We start from the raw sequence: 25271 nt of genomic DNA, 5'->3' as shown, positions 1-25271 counted from the left end.
AATGAAGCCACAGACTACAAACATAGTAAATATTAATCCAACACTATCAATATCATTCTAATTGTGGATCATCAAAATACACCATTTAAAAGACGAAGATTGCCAGATTGTATTTACAAGACAAGGCTCAACTATGTATTGTCTATAAGAGATCTTCTTTAAATATAAATGTTCTGCTAGTTATAAATAAAGAGGAAGGGAAAGTTATATCACAGTAACACTACTAAAAATAAAGCTGGAGTAGGTATAAAGATATTAGGCAAAGCAGAACTCAGAACAAGGAAAAATATTAGGGATTGATAGGGACACTAAATAATTATAAATGGGTCAATTACCAAGAAGATATAACAATGTTAAACATATTTGCACCTTACAACAGAGTGTCAAAATAGTGAGACAAAACTGAAAGAAGTGAAAAGAGAAAGAGATGAATCCACTATTATTATTTGAAGTTTCAGCAGAAAGAAAATCAATATGATATATTTGACTTGAACAGCATGATCAACAACCACATTTAATTGACACAGACTAGTCCATGCAACAACAGCAAAATACATGTTCTGCTCAAGCTCACAAGAAATATTCAACAAGATGGAACACATTTCGGGTCATAGAACAGATCTTAACAAATTTAAAGAAATAGAAACCATACAAAGTATGTTCTCTGACCAAAATGTTATTAAATTAGAAATCAATTACAGAAAGATTCCTGGGAAACCCCAAATATTTGAAATTAAAAAAACACACCTCTACATAACAGATAGGTTGAAGAATAAATCTGAAAAGAGATGAAATATTTTGAACTAAATTAAAATTAAAACCCAACCTTTAACATTCGAGGGATATAGCAAAAGCCATGAATAAAACTTTTTTATAGTTAAATGTGTACAGTATCAAAAAAAATAAATACCTAAAATAAATAGCCTAAGCTTTTACTTTGGGAAACTACCAAAAGTAGAGTAATTTAAACCTAAAGCTAAAAGACATAAGGAAATAATAAAAGTTAGTGCAGAAATCAATAATATTAAAAGAAAATAATAGATAAAACCAATAAAAGCAAATGCTGCTTCATGAAAAGACCAATAAAGCAAGAGAAACACATTAGAAAAATCTGAGTCAAAATACAATCATCACTACTAACCACAAGGACAATAAGAGGAATACTGCAGACCATTCTATGCCAATGAATGTGATCATCTACATGAAATAAACCAATTCTTTGAAAGATGTGAACAATCAACATTCACACATGGAGAAAGAGCATCTGAAAAGCCCTATATCTAAGTCTACAGTTACAAGGCCCTAAAGAGTCCAACTCAAAGTTGGTTTTTCACCAAAGCCAGTTGCCACGTGTTGAAACAAGATGGCAGGCAGTCTCCACCTGGTCTCAGTCCTAAGCTGTTCAGCTGCTCTGTTCTCTTCAGCTGCAAGTATCTGATGAATGGCTCATCTCTCCCAAGGACAGCAGGTTCAAAGTTCTCTCCTCTTTTGTGTCATGACAAAGTTCACTCCTCTGGCATCTATGGAGTTTTCCCTAACCTTTATTTAATCAAGTAAATGTAAAACCTTTGAATGTAATACAATCAAATGGTATCACACCCAGAGGAACAGACCAGTTTACAAACATAATGTCTTTTTTAGGCATTCATAAATAGTCTCAAACTGCCACAGGTGGTAAATAAACATATGAAAAATATTTAACATCATTTGTCATTACATGGTTTCAAATTAAATTTTTTAGAATGACTATGATATTTTTTATAATACTGATAATGTCAACTGCTGGCAACGACTAACAATAGGAATTCTCTTTCATTGCTTGTGGAAAAGAAAATGGGGCAGCTGCTTTGGAAAATAATCTGGCAGTTTCTTTCAAAACTAAATTTAGTCTTTCTTTATGATTCAGCATTCATGCCCCAGGTATTTACATAACTGATTTGAAAACTTATATCCACTCAAAAACCTGCACATAAATGTTTATAGCAGCTTTATCAATAATCGCCAAAAATGTGGCGATGCCCTTCAATATGTGAATGGATAAACAAACTGAGCTAAATGTGTACAATGGAACATTATTCAAGGATAAAGTAAATGAGCTCTCAAATCATGAAAAGACACAGAAGAACCTTAAATGCATAATGGTAAATAGAAGAAGCCAGTCTGAAAAGAACACATAATTATGAGTCCAATAATATAACATCTGGAAAAGGCAAATCTATAGAGCTGATAAAACAGATGGGTGCCAGTCAAATTTCAAGGCTGAAATGTGAAATATAGGGGATAGCTATGGTGCTTAAATTATGCTTACTGTAGGATTGCATAATGGTGAATAGAAGACCTTATGCATTCGTCAAAACCCAAAGAATTTTATAGGGAAAGGAGTAAAATTTAATGTATAAAATACATTTTAAAATAATAGAGGAGGTTGTGGAATGTAAGATGTGACAAAAGAATCTTAGTTTATTACAAATGTAAGAAATAACCTTCCTGAGGGGTGTTGGGAAATATGGTGCTGGCCTAATAATTTTGGAAATAAATGACGTCTGAAAGATTAAAGACATAAAGAACGTTGCCCAAGCACTGTAGTCTACTTAATAAAATTGTTCTCAATTTGGGTATGGGTTAACAATTCTAATACCACTTTATATGTATATTGGAACTGTAGAATTAAGTAAACGGCCGGCAAATGATGGGAGCCAGGTTTCTTGCTGTTCAAATGGAATAAGCAAAGGGATGAGGTAAGAATGAGCCACATGTTGATGGATAAGAGTTGGCAACATCACTTTGAACTCATATTTAGCTTAATATAAATGCAGATTATAGCATATATATGTGTCTGAGTACATATGTGTGTTTGTGCATCTCTATGTATATCTGAGTACTACCTGTATATATATCTGTTTGGATGCACATACACACATACACAAAGGCATGGTTTAGTATACAGATACATACTTCCTCGCTTTGTTCACTCAGAGAGCCTAGAAGCAACAACACTGCAGTGGAAATAGGTATACATAGCACATGGATATTAGTTTATAATACCTTTCTCCAATAAAAAGTGGATGGTAGTGTCTCAACAGGATATAGGAACCAACTAAAAGAGGTGACAATGCCCAAAGCTTGAGTAATTTGAGCAACACAATTTTAAAAAGTAGTATTGGATTATAATTCAATGCATAACATCTATTTACATGAGTTCGTATTGATATAAATAGATGACAAATAAATAACAAATAAATAAATGGTGGAAATAGAAAAATCTCCCACTCAGAAGAGTTCCAAATCATACATTGTCCTCAGGGAGATGGAACAAACTTCTTCCAGAAGATAGTAAGGAGAGGGAAGGACAAAAAAGTAACTTCATACTGGAGAAACCTGACAAACACCACCACAAGCCAGGTGGTCACTTTATTACGAACAGTGATAGTAAGTATGCTTGATGTGATGCAATGAAAATGTCACATTACCTCTGTGGTCTTCCTTCCCAAAATGTACAATTTCCATTTAATCATGAGAAGAACATCAGACAAACACCAAGAGAGGGGCCTTCTGCAAAATACATTACTAGTACTGCTCAGTACTCTCAGGGCCATAAAAAAACAAGGAAAATCTGAGAAACTGTCAGTGCCATAAGAAGCCTCAGGAGACACGATGATTAAATATAATATGGTATCCTGGGTGGGATCCTAAAACTCAAAAAGAACACAAGGGAAAAACTGAGGAAGTCCAAATAAAGTATGGACTTTGTTTAATAATAATGTATCCATATTATCAATATTGATTTATTAATTGTGACAAATATATTAATGTAAGATATTAATAATAAGGCATTCTGGGTTTACAATATACAGGAAATCCATATTTCTAGTAATTCTGTAAATCTAAAACTGTTCTAAATTTTAAAAATTATAAAAAATTAATATCAACACACGACTAGGATAAGGCAAAAGCAAAATATTCTGAAGAAAGATTTTGGCCTTATTTATTAGATGAATAAATGCAGATATATTTGAAGGCTGCTCTCAGGCATAATTTTGGAGGGTAAAATTGTACTTAAGGCAGGTTTAATTTTAGATCTTTGCCTCCCATTTGTCCCATAAACTAGAAGACACGCGGAGCTCTCTGAATTTGGAATTAGTATGCCTTTTTAAAGACCTCTCATCATACTAAGAGTTTGAGCTACAGGATAAATGTAGGGCACAGTTGGATTGACCCATAAACCAGAAGGCATTTTGCCCAGAAAACTCCCTGTGGAGGTACCTTTTCTAAGAGGATAAGGAGAAAGGAGCAGTCCTATAATCTTATTTCTTCAAGGACTACATTTTCCACTTGGTTCATGTCTAATACAGATTCAAACTCTTAATGAAATTCATTAGATAAAATATTTGTTCAGCTGGTGCAGGTTAACCCAGTTACAAATGTGGCTCAAAGCAATTTATTTTTCACTTTTTTAATCCAGGGAAAGGAAATGTGTTGAAACCATTTTTTTTGTGACGGAATTAAATTGCAAGCTGTGATACCTTTATCATCTGTATAAAGTAAAACAAGGCCCTCCATATTTCAGTTTTTACACTATAAGATCAATGAAGTGATCATATTATTTGGGAAAAAAGCTTAACATTATTTTGGGGGTTTTTTTGGGTGTTATAAAATAAAATTACTTTAAAAAAATTTTGGTAGAACTGAAAGTGTGTGAATTTCATTTGACCTATTGAAAATCAAATGCAATAGCATTATTTGCATGGTATTTTCATCCAGATAATTTTAATGCAAATTATAAATTAATCTTAGTTATTAAAATAAACTTGCATCATTTACTGAGATGAATCTAATAATTTTTCTCACAATTTTAAACCATATTCATGGAGTGGAGACATTTTAATCTCTGACTGAGTTTACCTCTATCAGAAATGTCACCGAATTTTAAATAAGGGCACTTAGTTTTACATAAGATGTCAAAATATCTTCAAAATAAATATGGATAGTATTAGGTAAAATGGCAAAATTGTCTTCAAAATACAACCTGATCTTATTTACTCAAAAATGATTTTATCTATCTCCATCTCATCCCAGTTCACTTTAGCTGGACTTATTCATACTTCTGCTTGTAAGTGTGAGATTGTGCAAGTTTCCTGTCCAGGCTGATCTGTCTTTTTCTCTGAAAATTGTGAAGGGGGTGGGATGATTGAATGAAATATTTTAAGTTAAACACATATCATAATAACAGAAAATATTGGATTGTACCTAGAATTCTTCCATAATATTAGTTAGAAAAAAAAGTTCTGTAGGAGGAAGAGGAGGATGAAGAGGGGGCATTTAAGTATACGTTGGTGCAAAAGTAATTGCAGTTTTGCATTGCTGACATTTACCGTTTGATATTGGAATACATTCTTAAATAAATGTGGTTATGTTATACATCGTTTTAATGTGCATTTGTCACCTAATTTTTTTTTTGCTAATGACTTATTACTTGCTGTTAATTTTATATTTATTTTAGATCATGGAAATGATGTTAGACAAAAAGCAAATTCGAGCGAGTTTCTTATTTGAGTTCAAAATACGTAGTAAAGCAGAGGAGACAGCTTGCAACATGGACAACACATTTGGCCATAAACTGCTAACGAGCCTATAGTGCAGTGGTTGTTGAAGAAGTTTTGCAAAGGAGATGAGAGCCTTGAAGATGGGGAGCATAGTGGCTGGCCATTGGAAGTTGGCAACAACCAGCTGGGAGCCATCATGGAAGGCGATGCTCTTACAACTATATGAGAAGTTTCCAAAGAATTCAGTGTCAACCATTCTATGGTCATTCAGCATTTGAAGTAAACTGGAAGGTAAAAATGCTCGATAAGAGGGTGCCTCATGAGCTGACCTAAAATTAAAAACGTCGTTCCAAACTGTTGTCTTCTCTTATTCTACGCAACAACAGCAAACCATTTCTTGATTGGATTGTGATGTGTGATGAAAAGTGGAGTTTATACAACAACTGGCTATGACCAGGTCAGTGGTTGGACCGAGGAGAAGCTCCAAAGCACTTCCCAAAGTCAAACTTATACCAAAAATAGGTCATGGTCACTGTTTGGTGGTCTGCTGCTGGTCTGATCCACTACTGTTTTCTGATTCTAGCAAAACCATTGTATCTGAGAAGTATGCTCAGCAAATCGATGAGATGCACCAAAATCTGCAATGCCTGCAGTCGCCATCGGTCAACAAAAAGGGCTCAATTCTTTTCCACAACAATGCCCAAGCACACATCACACAACCAATGCTTCAGAAGTTGAATGAATTGGGCTGTGAAGTTTTGCCTCATCCACTATATTCACCTGACCTCTTGCTAACTGACCACCACTTCTTCAAGCACCTCGACAACTTTTTGTAGAGAAAACACTTCCACAACCAGCAGGAGGCAGAAAATGCTTTCCAAGAATTCGTCAAATCCCAAAGCATGGATTTTTACATTATAGGAATAAACAAACTTATTTCTCATTGGCAAATATGTGTTGATTGTAATGGTTCCTATTTTGATTAATAAAGATGTGTTTGAGCCTAGTTATAATGATTTAAAATTCACGCAATTCCTTTTGCACCAACCTACTAACACAAATTCACAAATTGCAGAGTACTGTCCTAAGTGATAGAGACTGATGACAAGTACAACATGGATTCTGTATTACAGAGGGCCACAGTCCAATGCAGGAGAAAGAAATGTAAACCAGAGTTACCAGAAATCATAATATATAGGAGAATGAAAAAAGAGAAATCCCTGTAAGGGAATAAAAAGAAAGAGCTAAATTGGAAGACTTTATGAATTTCCACTGATGGAAAGTTGAAATCTCAGACTTATTCCAAATCCTAGGCCAGTCTTGAGTAGAGATTGGAAATCCCAGAAACTGGGATTTATTAAATGATACCCCATTTAATAAAGACCAATTATTTATATCTCCTAGTGCTTTGAGACCTGTCTGATCTCGATTCTCAGTCTACCTGGAGTCCTATCCTATAGATACATTCAGATTACAGTTTAAGATTCTGCTTAGAATTCTAAACAATGCATTTCCATAACCCTTTTTCTCTTTTCACAACACCGCCACTAAGATATTCATTCCCCCTTTAGAATGCTGAGAAAATAGGATGACTCTTACACGCTGTGGACTGTAAATGTACCAGCAAAGACTTTGTGTACCTGGGAAACAGCTACCCACATGAGGTAAAATGGAGAATGGAACATTTGGGTAGAATTTGCATATTATAAAATAATATGAATAGGAGTAAAGCACCTTATTTAGACCTCTTAGTGCATCCTCCACATTCTAATTTTGTGTTTTATGACTGCTTTATAATGTTCAAAATATTTATTTCTCCTGACAATCAAAAATAAAGAATATACTTTAGAGTAAGTTTGGGAAATAGAGAAAAACATCAAGAAGAGAAAAAAATGCCCATAGCCTGACCATCCATTAAAACACCATAAAAGTGTGTTATTGGTTGAATTGTGTCCATAAGAAAATATGTCCAATCTCAACTGACAGTCCAGTGAATGTGCCCATGTTTGGAAATAGGGACTTTGAAAATGAGATTGGCTAAAATGAGGCCAAAATGAATTAGGACAGGCCCTAATCCAATAAGCCTGGTTTCTTTATAAGAAGGAGAGAGGAGGCACAGAGAGACACTCTGCAAAAAGTTCATGTAAAGATAAAGCAAACAGCAAGTACAGTGATGTAGCTGCAAGCAAAGGAACCCCAAGAATTAGCAGCAAGCACCTAAAGCTAGAAGAGTCCAGGAAGGATTTGACTGGCCCTAAAGATTTTAGATGGAGCAAAGCCCTGCTGACCCTCGATTTCAGACTTCTTGTCTCCAACTCAGTGAGACAATGAATTTCTGTTGTTTTAAGCCATCCGGTCTGTGGTACTTTGCTATGGTAGTCCCAGAAAAATAAGACGAAGTATTTTACAATAGATTTTCTCTACATACTGATTTTAATACAAATGCTGTTAATATTATAACAAGATTTTTCCTAAGGAAAATGTTCTTCAAAAACCGTATTTAAGCCTATATAAGATTTTGTTACATTGATAAAGAAATTAGCTATTCCACTTTTTTACATTATTTTCTACTTTTTGCAATTATAAATTACATGTTAAATGCCATTATACATAAACATATTATCACAAATCTGATTTTTCTCCTTGCACAGACTCTATGCAGTATAAAAATATGTGTTATAAAATAATGTAGTGATCTCAAGGTTATCATTACAATTTAAAATCCCTCCAAGTATATAGTAGAATGCCAATCTCTCATGAAATTGTAGCATTTAATATTATTTTCCCCATATACCCAAAAATTTGATAAGCAAAACGAATGTCATCATTATTTTAATTTCTCATCTTATATTTGTATTGAGTTTGAACTGTTTATATTTTGATTCCTGGTAATTTACTTTTCTTCCAGGAATAGTTTATATTGTTTGTTCAATTTCCTCACTGAAGAGTGATTTCATATTAATTTTTTGCACTGAGTGTGTTGAATATTGAAGCTTTGCCATGTTTTATGTAAGTAACTTTCCCAATTTACCATTTTTCTTTTCTTACAGTTCTCATTTTCTTTTTACCTAGAAAAGACTTTATTTTCTAGTTATTCTGACCTATTGAACTCTTGATTTTTCATTTTCCCTTCCTTTTATTAGAGATTCCTTCCCCAACTTAAATATTAAAAAACATTTGCAAATGACTGCTCTAGGTTTTATTTAAATATTTGGCCTATTTGTAATTTATGTTGGTGTGCAGTATAAAGTGGTTTTCTAACTTGATTTTTCTCTTCCAAATACTACCTGTCATGTTATATATTGGGAGTTCCAATCTTAGAATTGCTACAGAAAAGAAACTAATGAATGCTGGAACTAGAAGATTGGCTCAGAAAGTTGATTCTGCTTTCCTGGTCATTGCAACCCTTGTGTCCTATAGCTCTACCTGCATATTTCAAATGACATTATTTTTACACCTATTGGAAGGTACCTCTCAAGTACTGTTTCACAAGATGTAGTACAAGTTTTTAGTTTAAGAACATCCTTTGATTATCACTGCCAAAATTGTGATTCATTGATACTGATACTACTCTTTGAAATACAGTTTTCTCTCATCTGCTATTTATAGTGGTACTGCCATCCCTTCCCTCCCCCCCTTTTTGTTACATATCTCTATGGATAGAGTAAAATCCCAGGGTAAATTTCCCTAGACATGATGCAGGATTACATTGTGATGAGTAAATGGCCCAGCTCTGTTCTCAATAGTGAAGATTAAAGCTCCTTCCTTCTGCAGGGGATGAGGGGTTAAGAAATAATTGTCTCATCATTTCAGACTTCTCAGACTAGCGTTTGCCTAGTTGTGTTCCAAAATTTTTATGTTTAAACTTCATGTGACAACAAAGACCAATTAGAATATTGTTTTCATCAACCATGCAATAACCCAGCCACACATTATGTACAATTTAACTTTGGATCCTACTTACCTCACTAGAGAGAGCTCTTACTATTGTAGTCTAATTAAGGGACTATGTCTGTTCAGCAAGGCAGTTGTCATCATATTTAATGGGACGCTTGAGACTGTTTAAAGTCTCATGGCATGCCAATTGTGAACTCTGCAGTGATCCTGAGCGTCTTTAACTCTTTCAGACCTATTTCTTAACATTTCCACTGGGACGAGATTTATGGCAATTGCTTAGCTGATTCTGTAAATGCTCCTGAACCTGAATTAGTGATTTTTTTTTATTAGAAGCTAAAGGGGATATAGCTTTCTCTTTAACTGACTAATGTATAGAAAGTAAAAAACTTGTAAGGAATATCACGGCATGTTTTCAATCGCATCTCTTTAAAACAGAATTGTAGAGCCACAGATATATTCAGAACAGCAAAGCAATCATGTAGGCAGCGCACGCACATTGCCACCTGAAATTCTGAAATTCCATAGTTGAGAAACTATTCAAGATGGCATATTTCAAGGTAAGTATAGAAGTGTTGCAAATGAGATGACAGCTTCTCATTCAAAAATTCAATTTCTAATATGCAAATTAGGTGGACTGTGAAAAAAAATTTGTCCATCTTTTAGATATTTAAAACTAAGCTCTGGCGCTGGACTTGGCCCAGTGGTTAGAGCGTCCATCTACCACATGGGAGGTCTGCGGTTCAAACCCCGGGCCTCCTTGACCCGTGTGCAGCTGGCCCATGTGCAGTGCTGATGCGCACAAGGAGTGCCCTGCCACGCAGGGTTGTCCCCCGTGTAGGGGAGCCCCACGCGCGCAAGGAGTGCACTCTGTAAGGAGAGCTGCCCAGCGCTAAAGGAAGTGCAGCCTGCCTAAGAATGGCACTGCACACATGAAGAGCTGACACAACAAGATGACACAACCAAAAGAAACACAGATTCCTGTGCCACTGACAACAACAGAAGCAGATGAAGAAGATGCAGCAAATAGACACAGAGAACAGACAACTGGGCTGGGGAGGGAAAGGGAGAGAAATAAATAAATAAATAAATAAATAAATAAATAAATAAAAATAAAAATAAGCTCTGCTGTCATTTACTTATGACTAAATGATTAAACTATGTACCTGACTTTGCTATTACTATATTCTATACCAGTATACCAGGTTCCTTTTTTTTTTTTTTTTTTTGAGGTACAAGGCCAAACCCCAGGCCTCATATGTGGGAAGCCACATCAGCTCTCTTCATTTGGTTTCTTCATTTGTTTGCTTGTTTTTTTTTTGTTTCGTTTTGTTTTTAGGAGGTACCAGGGACTGAACCCAGGATCTCCTGTATGGGAAGCAGGTGTTCAACTGCTTGAAACACATTTGCTCCCTGTACCTGGTTTTTAAAAGGTATCAGCTTTTAGTCACACTGGGCTTGAAAGGCTAAGTAAGAAAGTAAGAGATTGTTATGTAGGTAACCACTAGCCAGTTTTTAGGTTTGTAACTATAATAATATTAGCCTTAATTTTTTTTTCAAAATTAGCAACCATTAAACAAACCCCAAAGAGATCGATATATATACCAAAAAGCAATGCATTTATTTATATTAATGTTATTACTTTAAGACTCTGGCTAATGAACAAGATTATCTCTTCCTTCTAGTAATATACTGGAACATCCAATAAATTAACAACAGCTTAAGAGCTAACTTTATCAGAAATTATCCCTAAGTCGAAGGGATTTCTACAAATGCAATAGTAGGGAATTTCATTTGGTATACAGAATGAGGAAATAGCTTTGTGGGTACACCTAATTTGTTTCTTCCCAGTCCTATGTTTTTTTCATTAGTATTGAATGATCTCAATGCATGAAAATGTTACAATATGTTTTAAGTACATATACCTACTAGATAGCTAAAATAAATGTAATGTTTTTCCATGTTTGCTGCACATATATTTTCAGACATATGATGCAGATATCACTAAAGCATCACTCCACAATTTTTCCTACTCTCTTTGTAGTAATAATGACTAAACTAAAATTGGTGTGTATTTTTCACACGAATGCGAGTTTTTCAGTTATGTGTTTTTTTTGTTTTTTTTTAATCCTCCGAGTATCGCTCATCTTTGCTAAAAGTTTTAATTTTACATTTGCAACTATATCTATATTTTATTTTATTAAATTTGCTTTTTGCATATTTTTCTACCCCTTATCCCATGTATCCCAACCAGTGTCCATTGTTTTCTTCTAAAAAGTCTTAGAGATATGTTATTCACACTTAAATCTTCAATGTATCTGGATTATTTAATGCACATTGTGCTTTGGGGAGGATGTAAATTCTTATTGTCTTTTTAACTAAATTTTTCAGCACCATCTAAGGAAGAAGGCATGCTGCTAGACAAGGAAATTAAATGTACTGAATACTGATTATGAAAAATTCTAAAACCCTTTAATAAAATAGTTTAACTCTGGGTAGATTAAGGAGAAGTATTTGCAATATGCATGCATTAAACTACGCTGTGTGACAGACTGAATTATGTGTCCCAGAAAGAAAACATGTTCTTAATGTTAATCCCACTATAAATAGAACTTTCTGAAGATATTATTTTTAGCAAAGGTATCGTCAGCTGAATCAGGATGGCTCTTAATCTTATTACTGGAGACTTATAAAGAGAAAGCCAGAAGGAGGAGCCAGAAACTGGAAGCCAACTGGAACCAGAAGGGAAGGTGAGGACGTCAGTCTGTGACAGGGAAGCCAAGGGACCCCCAGGATTGCCAGCTCAGCCGAACACTACAGAGCCTGGGAGGCAGCCAGCCTTTCAGCCTCTGAACTATGAGATAATACATTCCCGTTGTTTACGTCAGCTCATCATTTCGTTTTGTCAGAGGAGCTCAGGCAAAACTAAGATATATTGATAAAATATGTTAATTCAGTATAGGTTAAGGAGGATTAACTGCAATTTGTGTAGATTAAACTATGTCAAGCTATATTGATGGAAGTTATCCAAACCTAAATAAACATATGTTATGTATTTAAGAAAGCTAACCATAATATATCAGACAGGAAATGTTATACTAAGGTAAAAAGCAATCATAAAATATTTGTAGCATAAGCAATATAAGACTGTTTTTCTCTCTTGGTTATGTTGGAATATCTTATATTTGGCTACACTGTCACTAAAAATCTATAAAAATATAAAAATAAATAGTTTGAAGTCATTGGAGCACAACCAGAACAGGAGAGATTGACAATGAATCATTTCCTGAAAGAAGGGAAACATAACTAGTAGCATCTGCATTCATCCTGGATTTTTCCTTCAGAACATTCGTTTCCATGAAGTATGGGGAAATAGTTTGAGTAGAAACTACCACTCTTACTGGACTAAGAAGGTGGGAGTCTGAACTCTAAAACAATTAGGATTCAAGAGGGCAATTTTGGATAAAGAGGGAACGGCAAGAATTGAGCCCTAAAATCTGTATGCAATTCCCTTTAAGTCATTTGACAACTTTTGTGCTTCGTTCTTATAAGGAAAACATCAAGAAACTCAGCTTAATTCTATTGCTTATGGATAAAAATCTGAGCAGAGATGTCATCAGCTGCAAGGTCATCAGCTGCCAGCTCGAGGCACCCTGGTAAACCCACCAGATATTTTTTTTAAAAAAGGTCAGAAAAGCCATACTCTTAAAGTAATAACAAAACAGAAATAGGAAATCTTATTAAAACATATAATCATCCTGGATAGGATGGCAGAGAAAAGCTTGTACACTCTCTACTTGCAAAAAGAAACTGAAACCCTCTTGGGAGAAATGTAGTATCATTTCAATACTCTAACCATTTTTTAAATACAATTCCGGTTAAATATTATAAGTCCAAGAGTAATATCAAATATCAGACTTGACAGACAGGTATTTAAAAATAAGTGCCTTTAATATGTGGTAGAGCAGTGGAGAATTTCACTGATATTGTGGAATTTATACATAGAAAAGCAGTAAAATGAATATTTTCAAAATAAAGAAATGCAACTTTAATATTAGACTCAGAACATGATTTTATAGGTTTTGGGCATAACAGTACTTATTCCAATAAACTAGAATATAGATAGATTAAATAACCGAAGGAAAAAGGAAAAAAATGTTGTAATGAATGTAAGAGATATATGGGACACAGGAAAAATCCAGTATTTTGAAAGTGGAATATCAAAAGGAGAATATAGAGAAAAAAGAGATTAAAGCAATATATTTAAGAGAAAAAGGTCAGATTGTTTTCCAGAGAAAAATAGAGATTTAAACAGAACTTTGGATCTCATTCAGGATAAATGTAAACAAAAAAAAAAAAGAGTAAATACTTACAGTCAACAACATAAACACCAAAGCCAAAGAAGAAAATACTAAAGGTAGAGAAAGTAAGATGTTCTTTTCAAACACACAAAATTAAGATTAAAGTCAGCATGCAGAAGACTATGGAGTAGCCCCCTTCAAGAAATTCTTAAGGGAGTTCTGCAGGAAGAAAGGAAAAAACAGAACAGTCAGAGATGGAGGAGAGTGTAAAAGCAACAAGAAAGACAAAAATAGAAGGGGAAAATAAAATAATACAAACAAAATATAACAAACACAAATCCAACCAAAATATGGCTACCATAAATAACTCTCTAAACGTAATAACACTGAATGTCAACGGATTAAACTCACCTATCAAAAGATTCAGACTGGGACACTGGATAAGGAAATACGACCCATCTATATGCTGCCTACAAGAGACACATCTTAGACCCAGAGACTCATGGAGGTTGAAAGTGAATGGCTGGAAAACAATCATACAAGCAAACAACAACCAAAAAAAGGCAGGAGTAGCTATATTAATATCAGACAAAATAGACTTTAAATGCGAAACAATTGTGCGAGACAAAGAAGGATACTATATTTTAGTGAAAGGGAAAATCTGTCAAGAAGATCGAACAATCATAAATATTTATGCTCCTAACAAGGGCGCCTCTAAATATGTGAGGCAAACGCTGGAAAAACTAAGTGAAAGAATAGATGCATCTACAATTATAGTGGGGGATTTTAATACACCACTATCAACTCTGGACAGAACATCTCAAAAGAGAATCACTAAAGAAACAAAACATTTGAACAGTATATTAGAAGAGCTGGATCTAATAGACATATATAGATCATTACACCCAAACACAGCAGGATATACATTTTTCTCAAGCGCACATGGAACATTCTCCAAGATTGACCATATGCTAGGCCACAAAGAAAGGCTTAATGAATTCAGAAAGATCGAAATCATACAAAACAATATCTCTGACCACAGTGGAGTGAAGCTGGAAATTTGCAAGGGACAGAAACCCAGACTTCACATGACAATTTGGAAATTAAACAGCACACTCTTAGAAAAACAGTGGGTCAAAGAGGAAATCTCAAAAGAAATCAACGACTACCTTGAAACAAATGATAATGATAACACAACATACCAAAATTTATGGGATGCAGCAAAAGCGGTACTGAGAGGGAAATTTATAGCCATAAATTCATATATCAAAAAAGAAGAAAGAGCAAAAATTGGAGAACTAACTGCACTTTTGACGGAATTAGAAAAACAACAACAAAGTAACCCAACAGGAAGAAGAAGGAAGGAAATAACAAAGATAAGAGCAGAACTAAATGAAATAGAAAATAAGAAAGCACTTGAAAAAATAAACATGACCAAGAGCTGGTTTTTTGAGAAGATCAACAAAATTGACAAACCTTTAGTGAGACTAACAAAGAAAAAAAGAGAAAAGATGCAAATACACAAAATAAGAAATGAGAAAGGTGATATCACCACTGACCCCACAGAAATAAAGACTATCATAAGAGGATACTTTGAAAAACTATATTCCAACAAAAATGACAATTTAGAGGAAATGGACAAATTCCTAGAAACACATAAGCAGCCCATACTAATGAAAGAAGAAATTGATGATCTTAATAAACCAATCACAAGTAAAGAGATAGAATCAGTCATTAAAAATCTCCCAACTAAGAAGAGCCCAGGGCCAGACGGCTTCACAGGTGAATTCTACAAAACATTCCAGAAAGAACTAACACCAATCCTGCTGAAACTATTCCAAAAAATCGAAACAGAAGGAACACTGCCTAATTCCTTCTATGATGCCAACATTACCCTAGTACCAAAGCCAAACAAAGACACCACAAGAAAGGAAAATTACAGACCAATTTCTCTAATGAACCTAGACGCAAAAATACTTAACAAAATACTTGCTAATCGTATTCAACAACACATTAAACGAATTATACACCATGACCAAGTGGGATTTATTCCAGGTATGCAAGGATGGTTCAACATAAGAAAATCAATCAATGTAATACACCATATAAACAGATTGAGAGAAAAAAACCACATGATTATATCTATAGATGCAGAAAAGGCATTTGACAAAATACAGCACCCCTTCCTGATAAAAAGACTCCAAAAGATCGGAATACAAGGAAACTTTTTGAACATGATAAAGAGTATATATGAAAAACCGAAAGCCAACATTGTTTACAATGGCGAAATCCTGAAATCCTTCCCTCTAAACTCAGGAACAAGACAAGGATGCCCATTGTCTCCGCTCCTATTTAACATTGTCTTGGAAGTACTTGCTCGAGCACTGAGACAAGAACCAGATATAAAAGGCATTCAAATTGGAAGGGAAGAAGTCAAAATTTCATTATTTGCAGATGACATGATCCTATATGTAGAAAACCCTGAGAGATCTACAACAAAGCTCCTAGAACTCATAAATGAGTTTAGCAAAGTCGCAGGTTATAAGATCAATGCGCAAAAATCAGTAGCATTTCTGTACACCAATAATGAGCAAGATCAGGAGGAAATCAAGAAACAAATACCATTCACAATAGTAAATAAAAAAATCAAATACTTAGGAATAAATTTAACTAAAGAGGTAAAAAACTTATACATCGAGAACTATACAAGATTGTTCAAGGAAATCAAAGAAGACCTAAATAAATGGAAGAATATTCCCTGTTCATGGATAGGAAGAATGAATATTATTAAGATGTCTATCCTACCAAAACTGATCTACACATTCAATGCAATCCCAATAAAAATCAACACAGCCTTCTTTAAGGAACTAGAAAAACTAACTATGAAATTTATTTGGAATAGAAAGAGGCCCCGAATAGCCAAAGACATATTGAAAAAGAAAAACGAAATAGGAGGAATCACACTTCCTGACTTCAAAACATACTACAAAGCTACAGTAGTGAAAACAGCATGGTACTGGCATAAGGAGAGACACACAGACCAATGGAATCGAATTGAAAGTTCAGATATAGAGCCTCATGTATATAGCCATATAATATTCGATAAAGCCACCAAACCCTCTCAACTTGGAGAGAATTGCCTATTCAACAAATGGTGCCTGGAGAACTGGATAGCCATATGTAGAAGAATGAAAGAGGATTACCATCTCACACCTTATACAAAGATCAACTCAAGATGGATCAAAGACCTAAATATAAGAGCCAAGACCATAAAGACCTTAGAAAGCAGTGTAGGGAAACATCTACAGGACCCTGTAATAGGAAATGGCTTCATGAATATCACACCAAAAGCACGAGCAGCAAAAGAACAAATAGATAAATGGGACTACCTCAAAATTAAAGCCTTCTGCACCTCAAAGGAGTTTGTCAAGAAAGTAAAAAGGGAACCTACACAAGGGGAGAAAATATTTGGCAACCATATATCTGATAAGAGACTTATAACTTGCATATATAAAGAACTCATATATCTCGAAAACAAAAAGATAAACAACCCATTTAAAAAATGAGAAAAAGATTTAAACAGACACTTCTCCAAAGAAGAAATACAAATGGCTAAAAAGCACATGAAAAAATGCTCCAAATCTCTAGCTATCAGGGAAATGCAAATCAAAACTACAATGAGATACCATCTTACTCCCATAAGATTGGCAGCCATGAAAAAAACAGTAGAATACAAATGCTGGAGAGGATGTGAAGAAAGGGGAACACTCATCCATTGCTGGTGGGAATGCAGAAGGATCCAACCATTCTGGAAGACAGTTTGGTGGTTTCTCAAAAAATTATCCATAGATTTGCCATATGACCCAGCAATACCACTGCTGGGTATATACCCATCAGATCTGAAAACAAGGCCACAAACCGATATATGTACACCAATGTTCATAGCAGCATTGTTCACTATTGCCAAAAGTTGGAATCAATCCAAATGTCCATCAACAGATGAGTGGATCAATAAAATGTGGTATATACACACAATGGAATACTACTCAGCTGTAAGAACCAATACACTACAATCGCACGTGATAACATGGATGAACCTTGAGAATCTTATGTTGAGTGAAGCAACCCAAGCATTGAAGGACAAATACTATATGACCTCAATGATTTGAAATAAGTTAACTACCTCAGAGAGCTAGAGTCTGGAAAAGTGGCTTACAGGAAATCAGGGGGTGGAGGAAGGATGTGTGTTAATGTCTGCAGGGGTGGAATCTGTGATGAGCTGGCGATAAGTATGAGCACAAAGAAGGGACAAAATGGGGGCAAGGGGTTACCTTCGGGTGGGGTTTTCTGGGTTTGAGGGGGGCTGGGGATGGGAAGAGGGGTAATATGGTTCAAGACATAGGTGGGAGGGAGGGGCAACATACGAACATGGGAGAGTGTCAGAAGTTCGTTGAGAACCAAATGTTGAGTAAAACATATCAAAGTATAAGTAGGAGGGTTACCTGGCTAGGACACTCAGGGGGTATGGTCTGATGCAGGATGGACTCCGGAGGGAATAGCAGAAGGCTCATTTTGCCAAGGTGGGTTCTACCATTGGGTGGGGTGGACCCATATCCTGGGGAAGACTAATGCCGTTGAATAGAGAGAACTGTATCTCTCGTGAGAAAGGACGGCTCCCAGGGCATTAGATTGGCAGGCGTTGTGGGCCCTAAGGGGAGAGGAAAATGGATGTGCAATGGATGGAACAAAGGTAAATAAGGGGGCAAAAGAGGAGTTATGTGAGAGTACACGAGGATGAATATAAAACAGCTAATATTACACCAAAAACATATAGGGGACGACAAACTAATAATGAAAACAATAAGACAAAACATAGGATAACTAAAAAATTTAGAAAACTGTACAACCTAAAGTATGGACCACATAGTAAGCACAAATGTCACCTTGTTTGAAAACTATAGTTTCGGAATCTGTACATCAGTTTCAGGAAATATGATATGAATAAGTTAAAAGATTATTGCTGTGGAAGGGAAAAGGTTTTATGGTGGATCTGGGGAAATACTGTATATTGTATATATGAATTTCAGTGATCTAAGACTCTTCTGAAGCTGACATTATGTTGGGATTCACTTTACGGGAAGTTTTGGGTCACAGAGTGGTTCAACAATGGCAGTGGAGGAATACTGATATGGGATGTTATTGACAGGATATATATGGTTGACAGGGAGTTATACAGGGCATATGCCCAGGGTATATGGTAATGTCTATATATACTCATAGTGGAAACAATTAAAAACAACAGCTGGGGGGGTACTGGGCTCCTAGCCGGGGGGTCACTGTTGTGGGCCCTGGGAGAGCAGCGGCAATCCTCCAGGTGCAACGGCAAGAACCAGGAAGGAAGGAGGGCCCAACAGTGGGCTCTTGATACTAATGACTACACTTTTGAGCCTATACACCTGCAATAAGAACAAGGCCTAGAGTAGCATTGTGCCTGGGGGTTTCCTCCTGACAGCCTTCATGTTACTCAAATGTGGCCACTCTCACAGCCAAACTCAGCGCGTAGATGCGATGCATTCCCCCCAGCATGGGACACGACACCCGGGGATGAGCCTCCCTGGCACCGAGGGATCACTACCACATACCAGCTGAAGAAGCAACTAGAAAATGACCTTGAATTAAAGATTCAATGTGGAACAGCAGAATATACCTGTCTACATATAATAACATGACTTCGGGAAGCAGTTTGACCTAATGTAAGGGGGAAATGGAAAGGAGAAATGAGATTATAAGGCTGTGAGTCTCTAAAAAAGAGTCTGGAGGTTTTCAGAAGGAATACCCCTATGTACAACTGAACAGAGTCTAAGAGACAGATAAGGTAGATACAACCCCAGGTATTGGTTCTTTTGAGGGATAAAGAGACCCACAGGTTCTATGGTCATGACAGAAGGGGTTCACTGCCATGACAGATGGCCCTTCTTTGGAGCTGGTGTTTCTGCGTGATGGAATTGGACTCAGAGGGGATCTCTTTTCACAAGACTTGCATGCTACTTTATTGGAATTGTAGTTGGTGCTGGGTTTAAGATATATGTAGGGGATTTGAATCTCTGGACTGATAATATGACACCCAGGCCCAGAGCCTCATCAGACTTCAGCTCCTACACTTTGATTTATTGGACTTACCCCACTCAGCTAACATGGAGTTGAAGAAGGTCAACCACCACAACATGGAGCCTAGAGTGTCTACAACTAGAAGCGGGAGGAGTGCATCCAGTACCCATGTGGAATCTAAGCCCTCACTTGACATAGGTGTGCAATGGACACAACCAATCCAATGTCCACAGAGAAAATGTGGAATGGGTGTGGGAATGGTAGCCATGGGGGCTGCTGGGTTTGGGGAATGGGAGGAAGAGATGAGATGTGGAGGTGTTTTCGGGACATGGAGTTGTCCTGGATAGTGCTTCACGGACAATTACGGGACACTGTAGATCCCCCCAGGGCCCACTGGATGGAACGTGAGAGAGTCTGGGCTATGATGTGGACCATTGACTATGGGGTGCAGTGATGCTTAGAGATGAACTTACCAGGTGCAATGGATGTGTCATGATGATGGGAGAGAGTGTTGCTGTGGGGGGAGTGGGGGGTGGAGGCGGTGGGGTTGAATGGGACCTCATTTTTTTAAAATGTAATTTAAAAAAAATAATAAATAAATAATTTAAAAAATTAAAAAAAAAAAAAGACTATGAAGTAGCATCCTTAAACTTCTGAAAGAATATTATTGCTAAGCTAAATTTCTGTACCCAGCAGGAAAACCCTACAAAAATACAAGTAAAATAAAGATTATATTTTTCAAATAAGCAAAATCTAACTTAATTCAGTGCCTACTCAGAAAAGTACTACAGGTAGTTTTGCAAGGAAAAAAAATCATCTATGGAACCAACCACTGCAGAAAAAATGAATATAGATGATTTTAAAATAATAATAGCAATAATGACTTGTACAGTTAAAAATATTTTGGAAGCATACATATGAGTAAAAAAAGTACAAAATATTAGAGGGTGTTAAGGGAGTTAAACAATTATATGATTTTCACCTTGTTCAATAACTTGTGGGGAAACGGACTTTGGCCCAGTGGTTAGGGCGTCCGTCTACCACATGGGAGGTCCATGGTTCAAGCCCCGGGCCTCCTTGACCCGTGTGGAGCTGGCCCATGCGCAGTGCTGATGCGCGCAAGGAGTGCCGTGCTACACAGGGGTGTCCCCCGCGTAGGGGAGCCCCACACGCAAGGAGTGCACCCATAAGGAGAGCCGCCCAGCGCGAAGGAGGGAGCAGCCTGCCGAGGAATGGCGCTGCCCACACTTCCCGTGCCGCTGACGACAACAGAAGCGGACAAAAGAAAACAAGACGCAGCAAAAAGACACAGAAAACAGACAACCGGGGAAGGGGAGGGGAATTAAATAAATAAATAAATAAATCTTTAAAAAAAAAAAAATAACTTGTGAAGGCACAATTTAAGTTGGGGATGCTTATTGTCAACCCCAGGTTACTGAAAATATTAATATAACAAAATATTGTTTAGCTAACAAATTAATAAATGATAAAAAAGAATAATATAAAATGCTTGGACAACACAGAAGAAAGAAGTGATGGGCAATAAAAGGCAAAGAAGAAATGGACCAGTGTATTTCAAAGAGAAAAATAAAGTTAAAATGAGATATATGAGCAATTAAATATAAATGTAAATACTACAACAGATTATAATAACTGATAAAAACATACACTCCAGCAATGTATAGTTAACAATAGATATGCTTTACAAACAAGGACATGAAATTTTGAAAGGGAAAGAGCAGACCATATGAGGTATTATACTATATAAATACTGACAGCGTAAAACTGGTTTAACTATATATTCTTATCCAAAGTAAATCTTAACATAAAATATATTACTACAGATGAAGAGAGGCATTTCATAATGATTAACGGATCTAAGAAAAAGGAATGTAAGGTAAATATAAAGTTGTATATGCTCTTAATAACTTAAGTTCAAAACATGTACAAAGCTAAAAAAAAATTAGTAACAGTAGTTAGACATTTTAGCATTTCTCTCTAAATAACTGATGGATAAGGCAGAAAAAAATATCATTAAGTTTATAGAAAATTTGAACAATATAAAGTATAGGCCTTCTCAAATATCTGTGGTGAAGGAAAATGTTTTATAAAATTTCCAAAATTTTCATTTTTGTAAATTAAAACAAATAGATGAATTTTTTAAAATAATAAAAATGCAAGCCTCAATTTTGTTGATTTTACAGTTAAAATCTACATTACTTACAGTAATAAAATCAGGAAGTGTATCAAGTAAAAAAAGATTATATAAGTGATACACACTCATTCATATAGAATTAATAGAGATTGCTTGTTGTATTTATAATTTTTTGAGATTTTGCAACTGCAACCAAGCAAAAGTTAATGAGTAAAACTGTGAGTCCCCTTACTAAAGAACTATAAACACACTGAATGAATGGCATGTATTTTGTTAATTAAATATTTTATATGAAAAATGAGTTGCTTCTTACTTGTCTAAATTATATATTCTAAATAGGGTTGATGACAATGCAACTTGCATTTGATAATCTATAACTAAAGTATTTCTACATTTTATTTCAATAATATTCAGAAATAGAGAAACTAGTCTCAGATATTTGGTTACTTTGATATGGAGTGACAAAGATTTTAAAACAATTTCAGCAAACTCAAAATACCCATTTTAAACTTGCATTTAAATGAAGCATAATGGTTATTTTCAAATTCCATCATCAATCTTCAGTTCCACCACTTTGTATCACAAAATTATATTATTTTAGTTTTTGATGAAATAAATTAATTACATATCCATGAAATTCCTATTGTGTAAATTATTTTATTATTTATTTATTGTGGAAATTAAAATTCAAAATCCTCTACAGAATTTGAAGTTTTGTGAACTTTTCTTAATGTGCAGTATCAAGGTCATGATGTACATTGATGATAATAAAATTGAATGAATTACCCTTAAGATAATTCACAATTTTTACTTCGTCATTAAGCACCCTGTTCTCTTCGTGTTGGAAGTTGCTTAATACAAGCAATTATTCCAGAATGCTTTTCTGACATTGAGATTATACCATCAGAACAAAACAATATGCAAAACCCAAACTTCAAATGGCATTTGAAGAGAAGGGAATCAATTGTAGTTTTGTACTGGTTACTGATACATGAATGAATGAAGATGGAGTTTGAAAAAAAAAATCATCCCTTGCTTCTTTTTTGAAAAAAAGTCAGTGTTTGTATATGTGTATGTTTTGACAAAAAAAAAGTTATTTTTCTCATTTGTAAATTAGGGCTGAAATGAAATATTACAATTAATTCCCAAATTTGAATAATAATGCTTAACTACAAATTATAAAACAGGTTTGGTAAAATTAACAAAATATGAAAATATGTATATATATTTATATATTTAATTTTAAAATAAAGGCTTTTACTTTCTTAGATTTTGACACACTTTTGGGATGCAGTTCATAAACAACCTTAAAATATCATTAATAATGTCCTCCTACTATAAAAGAGTACTGTACAACTTAAACCACATGTTACTTACCATGTGAATTCAACAACACCTAAATATTTCTAAACCCTGTTCACAGAAACAGTCCACTGATCATATGGTCACACCACATTGCTATCAAAGTTACTAAGTGTTTATTTTTAATAATTGCAGTTGTCTTGTTAGAATACCAGTAACAGACTGTCATGGACATTGCTAGTCATTGTGCCACATTTTTAGTTACATTGCTATAAAACATTTAGAATGTTTACTTAAATACAATTTTCCATAAATTTCCAAGGCTTGAATTCATATGAGCTCTACCCACAGTAGAATAAAGCAAGATTTAAAAAAAAAATTAGAAGAAATTTTCCAAGTTTTTCAAAATTAGTCAGCATGATTACAAACAACACTTAGGCCAAATAATAAAGCACAATGAGCATTAGAAACTATCCATAAATACAATATAATGCAATACAGTAAGTGGAGCCCTGTCATCCCAGTTGTCCCAGAAAAAAAGCTGTTTAGCTAAGTGGCTATCCAGCCAATTCCCACATATTTGAATTATCCCAGCCAAGACCAGATGGATCCTAGGTACTCAAATCAGGCTCTAGGTTCACAAACAAAATACATGCTAATCCCTTTAAATCATTGAGTATTGAGATGCCTTATTAGATAGAATTATTAGTGCAATAGATAGTAAGTAAAAATATTGGCCTGTATGACATACCATTAAGAGAACTTAATCTGAGATGGATTGTAGACATAAACATGAAATGCAAAGCAATTAATTTTCTAGAAGGAAGTACAGAAACATAGCAGGATTTGGAGATATTAATGGTCTATTAGCAGAAGATAAAATACTCAAACCATAAAAGAAAATATTGATTTAACTGGTCTTCATTAAAATTAAGGTTCCATTTTCAGTAACTTCTACCATTTATGAAAGGAAAAGGCAAGCTACGAGGTGAGAGAAGATACTTGTAATGCAAACATCTGATGAAAGGTCTTATTCCAAATATGTTAAGAATTCCTATACGTTACTGAGAATGTTAGTGTCATAGTTTTTAACTTCTTTGAACCTATTTCTATTGTGGCTGAAATAAATAGGTAGGTAAATAAAATGAGGGCATGGGAAAGTCATAAGAAAGTTATGAACGTGATATTTTGATAAGAAATAATGGAGATTTGAAGAGGTTTTGCTTGAACTAAAGTATATGAAGGCAGCAGCTCTGCAGAAAGAATGGCTGGGAAAGAACAAAGAAACCTCAGGAGGACAGACAAGATGGGATCTGGGGAAAGCAGGCCCAGAGGAAACCTGAAGCATAAACAAACTGTCTGTGATACTAGACATCGCTTTTCTCTGTCTAGTTATGTTTTGGAAAAAAAAGGTAAAGTAGAAAAAATAGTTTTATGCTATTCTTAAAATCTGCAGTCAATTTTTTATGACCAGTTTTATCTTTTTAATTATAATGCTGATAATTAATTTATACAACAGTATGTTATTTCATACATTTTGACGATAGGTGCTAAAATATTGCCAGGTTACATTCCTGAAGCAAATATGCTAGAATTACTTTTTTGGTAAAGGATGTGTGCATGGAATAGTAAGTACAATTTTCTAAGAATAAAGATATTAGGTTTTATATCAATCATGACAGTATCTTCTTAAAAATCAGACTAATGATATAATTTGAAGCCAAAATATAACACTAAAGATAGCTTGTAAATAGAAGTAGGTTATAGAAGTTAAGTATTGCAAAATTGACCATCTAAAATGTATCAAGTTTTTGATGTGGCCCTACACTATACCTCAAACACAAGAGCTAAGAATATATGTACAATATGTCACTGAATGCTATTGACTGACAACCCAGTAAGGAAAATAATTGTTTTTATAGAATAAATAAGGAACAAAGGTATTAAAAAACAATATGACTAACCATA

The sequence above is a fragment of the Dasypus novemcinctus genome, chromosome 8 (assembly GCF_030445035.2).
Source record: "Dasypus novemcinctus isolate mDasNov1 chromosome 8, mDasNov1.1.hap2, whole genome shotgun sequence".
In the NCBI taxonomy this organism is placed as follows: Eukaryota; Metazoa; Chordata; class Mammalia; order Cingulata; family Dasypodidae; genus Dasypus; species Dasypus novemcinctus.
The sequence above is the reverse complement of the archived record's forward strand: the minus strand, read 5'-3'. Positions refer to the sequence as shown.